The 11,142-nt window shown below is 30.9% G+C and overlaps 1 protein-coding gene across 1 annotated transcript in view; it reads left to right on the top strand.

Annotated features, from left to right (window-relative positions):
- Positions 1-505: 505 nt before the first annotated feature.
- Positions 506-11,142, top strand: part of LOC114128650 (pyruvate dehydrogenase phosphatase regulatory subunit, mitochondrial) — a 32,426-nt gene continuing 21,789 nt past the window's right edge. The window contains exon 1 of the mRNA XM_027993216.2: positions 506-525. The gene's annotated coding sequence lies outside the window, so the exon portion shown is untranslated. The remainder of the gene's footprint in view (positions 526-11,142) is intronic.

The raw sequence follows: 11,142 nt of genomic DNA on the forward strand, positions 1-11,142 counted from the left end.
ACGGCCTGACACCCGATTCTCCCGCGAAGCATTGTGATAAGTGTCGCGCGCGCACTGTATCAATCGGCCCAGACTTCGCCGCCGCGCGAGCGAGAGGCCGGCGAAAAAAGTCACACACATAATAATATTATTATACATAGGTAGGTGATACCTGTGATAAGTACCGCGACGCAACGGCCATATCACGCCGTGGAGTTTAATTAGCGTCTTCTCTGCAGCACCAACGCGCCCGATTGTTATCCATATTATACACATATTATAGGTATATAATATGTGGTCGTAGACCATATACCTATATAGCCGTATATTATGTACACATGGAGTATATACCTACCGTTACACGCGTTTCGTAATCTACGGGACGCATATTATCGTGACCGCATATGCGGTATATGCGAAATGCTTATAAGTATATGTTGCGGCGACTGTCATTGTGTTTGTTTTAGCAGCTGACTTTGTGTTCGGGGCCGCAATCGTTGAGAGAAGGAAAATGACTGAAGTAGATACGAGAGCAACGAAGATTACGTAAGTATAAAAGTCAAATTCTGATTTTTTTGATATTTTTCAGTATACGTAGGAACTTGCAGGTTACAATTATTTAGACTTTTTAAACTAATTGAAAAAAATGTCCCGTGACGATACAAACTTCGTTTTTCAAATAACAGCCAACCTTGTTTACTGTAACTATTAAACAGGTTATTTTTGTGAAAATGTTAACATATCATCTAAATTGAAATTCGAATAAGTAGTTTCCAAGATATTAAAATTTTGTAGGTAAGGTAAATCAAGAGTTTAAGTCTTTAACAATTAACGTATAAAATATATGTAAAATTGATAATTGGATTTAATAATCTTATTAATAAGAAAACTGTAGGGTGGTTCTCATTTGAAAGGCGACCATTAAATGGTGTAAAAAATCTAATACGCGTATCTACTTGAGTAAGTATATGTATCTGTTTAAAATTTCCAAAAATCAGAATTCAAATATATTAATTATTAAAGTAAACAATGGGCGTGCTTGGCGAATCGCTTTGCAGTATAAATACCCGTTATTAATTATTAATCATATACTATATTATGCCGTTTTACATTTACGGGGATACCTACAGCAAACGTTTTTACGTATCTGCACGCGTGTACATATTTTAGTAGACACGGGCAGGTCAATTGCATCAATATAGTGCAGACCGTGTAAAAAAATTGTTTTCTCCGAAACACTGAAGCTGTACGCGCGCGCGTAGAAGTTCGTTGTATTATTTGTACGGACTCGCGAGCGTCCTGCATTATATATGATGTATATATATAAATATATATATAATAACCGCCACTGATACAGTGTTGTATGATATATATATTATCGATGAAGTAACGTGTTATCGTAGTTTAGTCCACTGCACTGTCGAGTGGCGGCTATAATATACAGTGCAGTACGCTCGCGATTTCGTACAAACAATATTGTTTAAGTACCGAATTATCCACACGATAAACTTTTTCGCCGCTACACGTGTTATACGCGAGTGTAATAATACGTGTATATTATATGTGTAACGTATAGTTATTATAATATTATTATTATAATGTGCATAATATACAGCTTATACGAATTAAAAGTCATTACTTATTTTTTTTTTTTTTATAAATTGAATTTAAATCGATTATTTAAAATTAAATTATGGAACGTACAACATTTTCTTTGAAATATCTTAGAATGCTAATGTTACAATATAACGTAATGAATACATGAATAATTTTACATATCATACAATCACAGTATGTGTGTGTGTGTAGAAAAATCTTTTTCTGTTTACAAAACGTTAAAATTACTATTATAATAATAAAGCATGTGAAATGCAAATATCTGAAATATTTTAAACACGTGCACGAGATTGGTACTTAATTGCAGCGATACGAATCGCATACAATTCGTAAATAGACTGTTAAACAATCAATATAATGATGATCGATTTACATATAATAGTTTACATATTTTAAATGTATATTCTATCAAAAAATTAATTATAGCAATAAAGTACGGTTTAAAAAATAGTTCAGTTTGTACAATATAATATATATTATTAAATACTTTATTGAATGTAATTCTAAGAAAATCCAACGTATACCTATATATTTTTATACAGTTATTCTTATAAAATAATTAGTGTAATTGGACAAAAAAAATGAGACTTATAATAATTGTGGCCGTAAAACAAATACCATATAAGGTTAGATCAAGTTAAGTTTTTTCATATATTTTAATGGAAACTCGTGATGTAGGGTGAAAAAAATCATTTTTAAAATCTTAAAAAATTACGTTGTAAAAAAAAATATATTACGGAATTTGAATCAGCATTAAATTGTTAGTTGTGTATTGTAAGTGCAATAAGTGTATCGATAAGTATACCCTGTACATATAAATTGCTTGATTGATTTAAATAAAACTGTGTCAAAAGTGTATAAAATGTATTTGACCGTTTATTATAAAGATATAAAATGATATCGCTATGCCATTGGGCTAAAATTTCAATTATGTATACAATATAATATGATACCGAGTGTTTCTTACGTAGAAAATCAAAAACTGGTCTGGGTGTGAAAATTATCCGAGTCCGATCAAAGAGTGACCGGTTACATTGTCACAACACGTTAGAAAAATTAAAAACTCATTCCCTACGAAACTAATCTGTGCCATAAATCCTAAATCAAGAAAAACGGCGAAAACAAATTCTTATTCTTTTGGAAGTATTCGTACACATAATATTTACATATATATAAAGTTTTAACCGGAAACGAGAATACTTCCAGAAAAATAGTTAATTAAATTCAAAAATCATAACCTGATTCTAAATTACAGATGAAATGATAGTAAAAGAGATGGCGTAGAAATAGTTATTGACGAGCTTGTACGGATGAAATTTATATGAGTTTATATTTGATTTCTCATAAAATATAATACTAATAAAATAACTAATAAAGTAATAAGTATAATGGATATATCCATTATATACAGCAACACGGGTAAGTAAAAAAAAAAGAATGTGTTTTCGCGAGGGCGTGGAGTCAAGTGTTGGAGTCGTTATGTCCCTTTGCAATAAGAAAAATCAATTTTTATTACTAGGAATATAAATACGAGATTCAATTAAACTTTTCGTTTTTAATAATCATTTTCAAAACTTTTAAGGTTATTTCGAGACCATGTTTTCAAATACATACTTAGATTTTTTGTGTGATAATAAATCTCGGTGTCATTACTGCAGTGCAATCGAAGAGCCAACCCCTTTTTTTCTAAGTGCCTATATAATTGATATACATTATAGTCTGTCTATAGTCTGTATAGATGCGTAACATAGGTACAATAATTTCAATAATAAGACAAAATATTAGTCAAATGGGAAAATCGCAGTTAACGTATTCTCAACAATAACGTGATTCGTACAGATTTTCTACGGTAGAAATAACCGAGCGTAATTGTATGTTATTATTTATAATTTTATTTAAAAACATATATATAATGAACCCATATGATCGTGTATTTATAGTTTACAAGTATAAGTATATAATGTTTTGTCGATGGTCCGTTAATGTTGTCGGGGGCGGCAGTGGATTTGCGAATATATACCCGGTATACACCTATATATAATATATATATACATTATACATACTTACATATAATAACCTCTACGTAGGTATACTGGTCGCGCGTAGCCTGTAATTTCTTTTAATGTGTCGGAATGAAAAAGTCCGGAGCGCGAGGCGAACGTCTCCTCCCACAACATGCTGTGTTAAGTGTTTTCGGGCTCCGGGGGCTTGTCAAAGAATAATATATATAATATGCGGAGAAAAACCACGAATACGTCGGTATTATTATGGTCGTATAAATTCTACAGCGACAGCGCGCATACGTAGGATAGGCTATAGTTATATATATGTATGAGTCGTGTACACTGCAGTACACTCAATGCTCGTGTGTGCTGTATAGCAGCAGTAGTAGTCCTGCACCTTGTCGACTATTATAATATTATTATCGCCGTTCGTACACAGATAATAAACATACATGACACGGCTGCCGGACAAACGCATATCGTACACTATACAGAGTGATTCACTATATGAGCGGTCGCCACCCACCACCACTTCCCCACATCAGCCTTACATTAAATTATAGGAAAGGCGTGGAAGCTTTTTAGTATAAGAATAAGGTCAGGTTTGAAGAGACGATCATCGGATAGGGAAAACTGAAAGCAAATTAGATGAGGTACGAGTAATGTATTTATTCAAATCAGGTTTTTTTTTTTTTAATTATTAAAAACTGTACCTTAAGCCCAAATATTTTCAATTACTTGGATTTTTTTAAACTAAGAGACAAAGAGGCTGTAAATGCTTCTGTACGGTAATACGAATTTTTTTTTCAAACATGAACATTCTATCTTTCGGTTTCCTTTCTACTATAGATTATTATAAGCAGTGTTTTTCCTTTTTTTTTTTTGAAAATATATAAATTTGTTTTTAAATCGAATTATTTCTGAATTATATTGAACTTAATCGATCTATACCGATGATAGTAGTTCACGATAATAGTAATTTTGGTTTAAAACAGCCACAATTAGGATTCATGAACTCGTATTTATAAAGATTAAAATTACATAATATAATATGTTTATTATTTAAACACTCAAATTATTGACATTTTGAATATGCTTTTACAATATGAAAATCGGTTAAATTGACAATTATCAAAGGTAATATAGGAATCAAGTTGGAAATCTAAGAAAATTTAGACTCTTAAAGCGTGATTAAAATTTCCAAAACAATAATCAGAACTTAAATGTATACTAGCAATTATTGTAAGATAAATGGGAGTGAGCATATTTGGTATGGACCACCCTGTATAACATGTTGCAGTTATCCGCGGGCGTGTGCAATGATCGTGCACGATTCGACCGAAAAAAAACACACAGTCCAGTAGTTCTTCGGTTGTATAATGGGTTGAATGTAGACGTGGGAGTAATTAGATTGTCCGTGGAAATTATACGTTTTCGGTCTCGTTCGGTTGCTGCAGTTTAAGTATATATCATAATAGTTTGAAGATGAAAAAAAAATTATATACGGCGTACAAAACTGCGAGAGGAAGTTTTAGAACTACCGGGTATATGGACCGCGTGGTCCAGGTGCAGTTACATATACATATATTATAATATAATATACACTGCCGCGGTCTTTAATAACAACGCGCGTCTCTCTTGAAAAAGAAACGAAGATTATTATTATATGTATTATGTATAGTATGATAGCGTAGTATCTCGTTCGCGTACGCATGACCAAAATATTATTACGTGTTTCTGTTATTTTCGATTTCAATCTTTAAGACAAAAAAAAATTCGTCGTTTGGCGAGTTTTGTGGTACGTGTAACATACATATAAAGATATATAATTATAATATAATATAGTAACGTTTATAAATATATTGTTTTCTACTGAAGTGTTTTCTATCGCCGACGATATGGATAGTATATTATTATTATACATAGATGTACCAGATTTTAACGCAAATTACTGTTATTTTAATATATTATCTGACGTATGATATATAATGGAATAGAATAATAGATATTGTACATTTTGATTAACAATCTCGATAATTCAGCAGTACTCGTAGAAAATGTCGAAATTTTTCACTGCATTTGGGTAACAGTCGAGAATTTGTTAAAATAATAGTAAGGTTTATCATATAGGTAATTAAGATATACCTAATTTTAAAATGTACACCGTTTTAACTAAATTCTATAAAGGGCCGCCACACCGACATTTATTTTCTCTATCTATTCATCACGTCATAATATTGGAACAAATAATATTGGACTCTCTTTTTGAGTGTTAGGCAAAAGCACCCATTATATTATATTTTATAAAAAAGAATATCATCTTCTGCTCGGATAGATTTTTAATATTTACATTTTTGAATTAGTTATGAATGATTAAAAAATAATCGAAATTATTCTAAATTAAATTATTTATAAAAATGTAAATTAAAATCTATCTAGTCAGTGCACGTGAAATATTCTGCTGTATAAAATATATACAGGTGCCTTTTCCTAAACTTAACCAGAAAATCGTAATCGTGGAAATACGGAGTATCTTTGTTCCTTATATTTTATGGGAGATATACAGAGAAAACAAATATTGGTGTGGAGGTCCCTTAAACATTTGAACATTTTATACATATAGGTTTGATAATAGGTTTAACTTGCTTTCAAACGATTTTACAAATAATAATAATAATTTCATATTTATTACCAAACTTATAATGAGTATACTGTATAATAATTGTATTTGTATATATGTGCATCTGTGCAGAATTTTCATATTTTATGCACTTTTACACGTGAATCTGTGACCCAAAGTTTATGCAATAATGATAATTGATATTATTATTTACTGTACTCGACCAGGTAAACAACGCGATATATCATCATTCATCTCTACTGCATGTTCATTGCTATTATTTATTTTATGATAATATTATAATAGTCTGATTAGTTTTAACCATGCGATTAGGCTGGATGTGATTACTATTAATAATTGTTGCACTGTTTTATAATATAATATATCATTTGAAGTGCTTTTTAATTGTATTTTCAGATTTTTTTTTAATTTTATATAATTGCGAGAGAATTAATTCTTCCCGGAAATCTACAAATATAAAACATACTATATATTATTTTAATAATATGCAATCGGTCATTTTAACTTTTGAACGAAATAATGTTTGCGTATTCTAATTTCAATTCCGCAGAATTCGAAAGTATAGCATACACATGACACATCATTGGAAACATTAAACTAAAATTATATGTAATTATGTACCTATGTAGTACAATCAAACAGGTATTTTAAGTTGGTAGGTGCAATCGCAAGCGGAAAATCTAAAAACTCGAATTTCAGTCTCATCTTTCGAACTTTCGTTTTTTTTTTCCATCTAAAATGTTTCATTACGATTCGACTAGATAAATAGTACGGTATAGATAATTACTAACGATACATAGATTAATCGATTAAATTATATATTATATTATAGTTGTCGTGCCCCATAATCGGATTGGAGTCGACAATCGACAATCGCCCACCTCCAAGCAAACTGTAATATATTATTACGTGTATACACTATACATTGACAATATAATATATATAACGACAAATGTGTGAGCTCGAGCGATATAAATCTGCGCGGTACACCTACATAACATAACATGTACGCGTGTAATACGCCTAATAATAATAATAAATGTATTTCTCTCTCTCTCTCTCTTTCAAACACACATCAACTCCACACGTCTTTAGTTCTGCCGTCTTCTGTATTGAAGTCCTCCCCACGTCTACAACGCGCGATATGTGTACGACATGCCTATATACCTAATGATATATATATATATTATTCTCGATTCTTCCGCATTTTTACCCGGTCTGAGTATTGGGAATCGGGATAATATCAAAGTATATTACTGGACTTATATATAGTATAATATGTACCTATTTAAAAACTTTATTCCAGCATTTTAAAATATTTTTTTATAATATTACGTAGAGTGATTCGTCTAGAACGCCCATCCCGTCCCACTTTGTCTTTGATACCAATTAAGAATTTTATTTTTCAAAATCTAATTTTTGAAATTGTTTGGTGCACGCGAAGACGATATTTTTGAATGTCTACATGAGATTTACAGGGGTAGACAATATAGGTTCAATAAGACTCGATGCCGATACGTCCGTCTGCTCTGGTCTGCAGAATTTAAAATTGGTTTTTTAAAACCAAAAAATTATGTAAACAAAAAAAAAAAAAATCGTCAAAAACAATAAAAGTTTATCCAGTATAGGTATCCGCCGCCAGTACCAGTTCACCCGTATACCCGTGCGGTATTAAAACACACTCGTCCTCCGCGCCGATCGCCTACGCATACATTACACTACATATTATACGCGCGTCGTGCATGATATATTACGTTTATACGATATTATATATTACCGTGTACATACTGCGGGTACACTTTGTACGATGTGTAGTGTATAGGAAAACGGGCGCACGTTATAACTACAACGACAAGTCGCGGATCGAAACGCGTAATTTGTTGCCCGCGAGCCGTCGATTTCCATACAGTAGCGCCCTTGGGGGACTCACGTCTGTTATGCACGTACATATATGCACGCGTACACGTATTATACACGTAGGTATTACACATCTGTAGCAGCCTGCACCTGCACCGGTCGATAAACGCACTTGCACTTGATGCACTCCGTCTGCCGCTGTTGCTGTTGCCGTTGCACCGTTGCAGTTGTGTTGTGCGCGGCGTGGGACGTATATTATTATTATACGTTATTATATATTGGCGATATTATGCTATTATACGAGTGTGTTGAATATAACGTCTGTTACTCTGGGGTACGCATTATAACATTATTATTTGATTATTAAGTGCAGTATAATACCTGCGACTATAATAATACATATAATTATTATTATACCTGCATACCTTCTTATCGCGTATACATACACACATATACATATATTAAATACTAGTATAATATAATATGGTGCACTGTGCAGACTTACATGTATCCCGGATAACATCGAATCCGGTACGGGGTACAGCGAGGAGGAAAACGTCCAATTAGTATAGGTAAACATCGCATATTATAATAAACGCCGTATATGTATGCGCGTGTTTGTGTGTGTGTGTGCTGCTGCACAAACCCGCACGTGAGATTAAAATTGTTGCTATTCGCGTTCCTCATTTTAATAAATATTTAATGTTATATAGAACACACACATTTAAATATATATATATATATACCTACATTGGATTGCTGCAGTGGTTTGTATTTAATTTTCAATAGTTCTTAATTCAAAACGCAACATGCAATATTTTACATGCCTACCCAGTTAAAAGTATTCATAACTCATTAATAATATTTTAAGACCAATGATAAATATATATTATTTTATAATAAACAGCGGTTAATTTAAACTTATAAATTATATAAATTATATCATTAAAGGTGTCGGTGCGAGACCTTTGCGCAAATAATCGGATGATTCATCATAGGGTAATTGAATCCCTCAAAAATAATCGAGTTATTTGTGCCTATGTATACACTATATTTCATAGCTAAACATTACTCAATAATAGCTATGTCCATTATTGTAGGTTACTAAGTTCTAACAATTTTCTAACAATTGTTTTTTTCTTTATATTTTAAATTAAAAATATATTTAAAGTGTAAAAAGAACATAAAAACACACGCGATGAGGGATTTAAAATCCACGACTACAAGTCAAACTTGGTTAGGTAACATAATTATTTTGTCCTTTCCGTTCTAGACTGCTTTTGGTATTCGCGTTTATTATCTCCCCTTATACACCGCATAGTCCATAAGTAACCATCACTCCAATTTGTACAGATATAAACGCTAACATAATAAATAAATAAAATGTATTTATTGTATCGATTATGTGTAAATAAGTCAATCTTCGCGTACTTAACTTATACAGTATAAATTAATTACAAATCACCTTCATTTATTTTTCACAGTATAAATCGTTCGCAATCTCATTATACGGTACAAAGTATAGGTAAAGTGTTATTCTTGATAACATAATATGTAAGTATATAGTCCACAGGGCGTTTCCACAGGGCGTTTCCACAGCAACCCACGTCATCATTTTATCATTAAGATAAAATATACTCGGTGGAGTGAGTTAAAATTATTTTTTTTTTCAGAGCAATATTATAAAAATATACGAATTTCATTTTCAATATAGTTTAGTTATTATTCGTCGATAGATGTAATTTCGAGGGTGCTTATACGTTCATCGATATTTTTGAGAGATGTATATTAAGTATATCTAGACCTCTCTGTAGAAGTTACAATATACATTTTAAAAGACTGAAATTCTAATAATTATGTAAAATTTATATTTTTAATAAGAATAACTGTTATTGATGCTAAAAACGTTTATAATTTAGTAATTTAGAGAAAGTATATTTTTTCTCCGAATTTAAGCCACGTAAAGGGAAAATTAATAAGAATTATTTCCCCTCCCCCTTCTTTATTTAGCATCGTCTATTTATTTATGTTACCTATAATATAATATGATAAATTGATAGACATTTTAACAAAGGTAGTTATCATTGATCATGTATCTTGTGAGGATGATCATTTGACTCATTGTAGTCAACGCGTTTCATATATCCGTTTACACCTGTTAAATTGTTTGTAACTCTGAGTATGTATGTCCACTATAACTACCTTTTGTTTTTATCTATTTTGGGTTTACGCTATGTCAATATAATATACTACTAATTGATACTAATTGAAGTGATATCTATTATCTATGATCACTTGTATAGATCGGAGATTAATATAAATATAATTTTAAAAAAAAGTTAATTTTATTATTGATGTATTCGCATAATTACACTATATTATTTTTTTTAACCAAAGCACATATTTTATATGTTTACATGCTCGTTTTAAAAACGTAGGTATATGTATTATGAGTCAAAGTCTAAGTCGATCTAGACTCGAACTAGAAGTATATAGTATTATATAGCTACAAAGATATATAAACTGGCGGCCAACGGGCCACATCCGTCCCCCAAGCCTTTTTTTTTATTAATCCCGTGCTACATTTTCAAATTATATCATACAACAATTTCAAAGTTTATCATCTATAATCATCTATATACTCTATCTTATCAATAAATGTCATAATATATAGTATATACCTACATATATAATATAATATAATATTTTGTTTTCTATGCTCTGGCCCGCTAGATTTTATTTTTTATTTTTTTTTAAATTGGTCCTCTAGTAACTTTGAGTTGCCCATCTCCGATATAATAAATAGTATGTAATACATATTGTATTAGATACTACTACTATAGAAAATAACCACAAATATATGAAAAAATATTATTGTAATATGTAATATTAAATATCTATTATAAATTATTATTGTATACATATAAATTATAACTGAACTCGTATTACCAAGGATTGTTGATATCAATGTGTTAATAAGTAATACAATAAAATAATGACCTTAAATTGCATACCCAAAGCGCCGTCGTAAATTTATAATTTTTA

Source organism: Aphis gossypii, chromosome 2 (genome assembly GCF_020184175.1).
Source record: "Aphis gossypii isolate Hap1 chromosome 2, ASM2018417v2, whole genome shotgun sequence".
NCBI classification, from domain to species: Eukaryota; Metazoa; Arthropoda; class Insecta; order Hemiptera; family Aphididae; genus Aphis; species Aphis gossypii.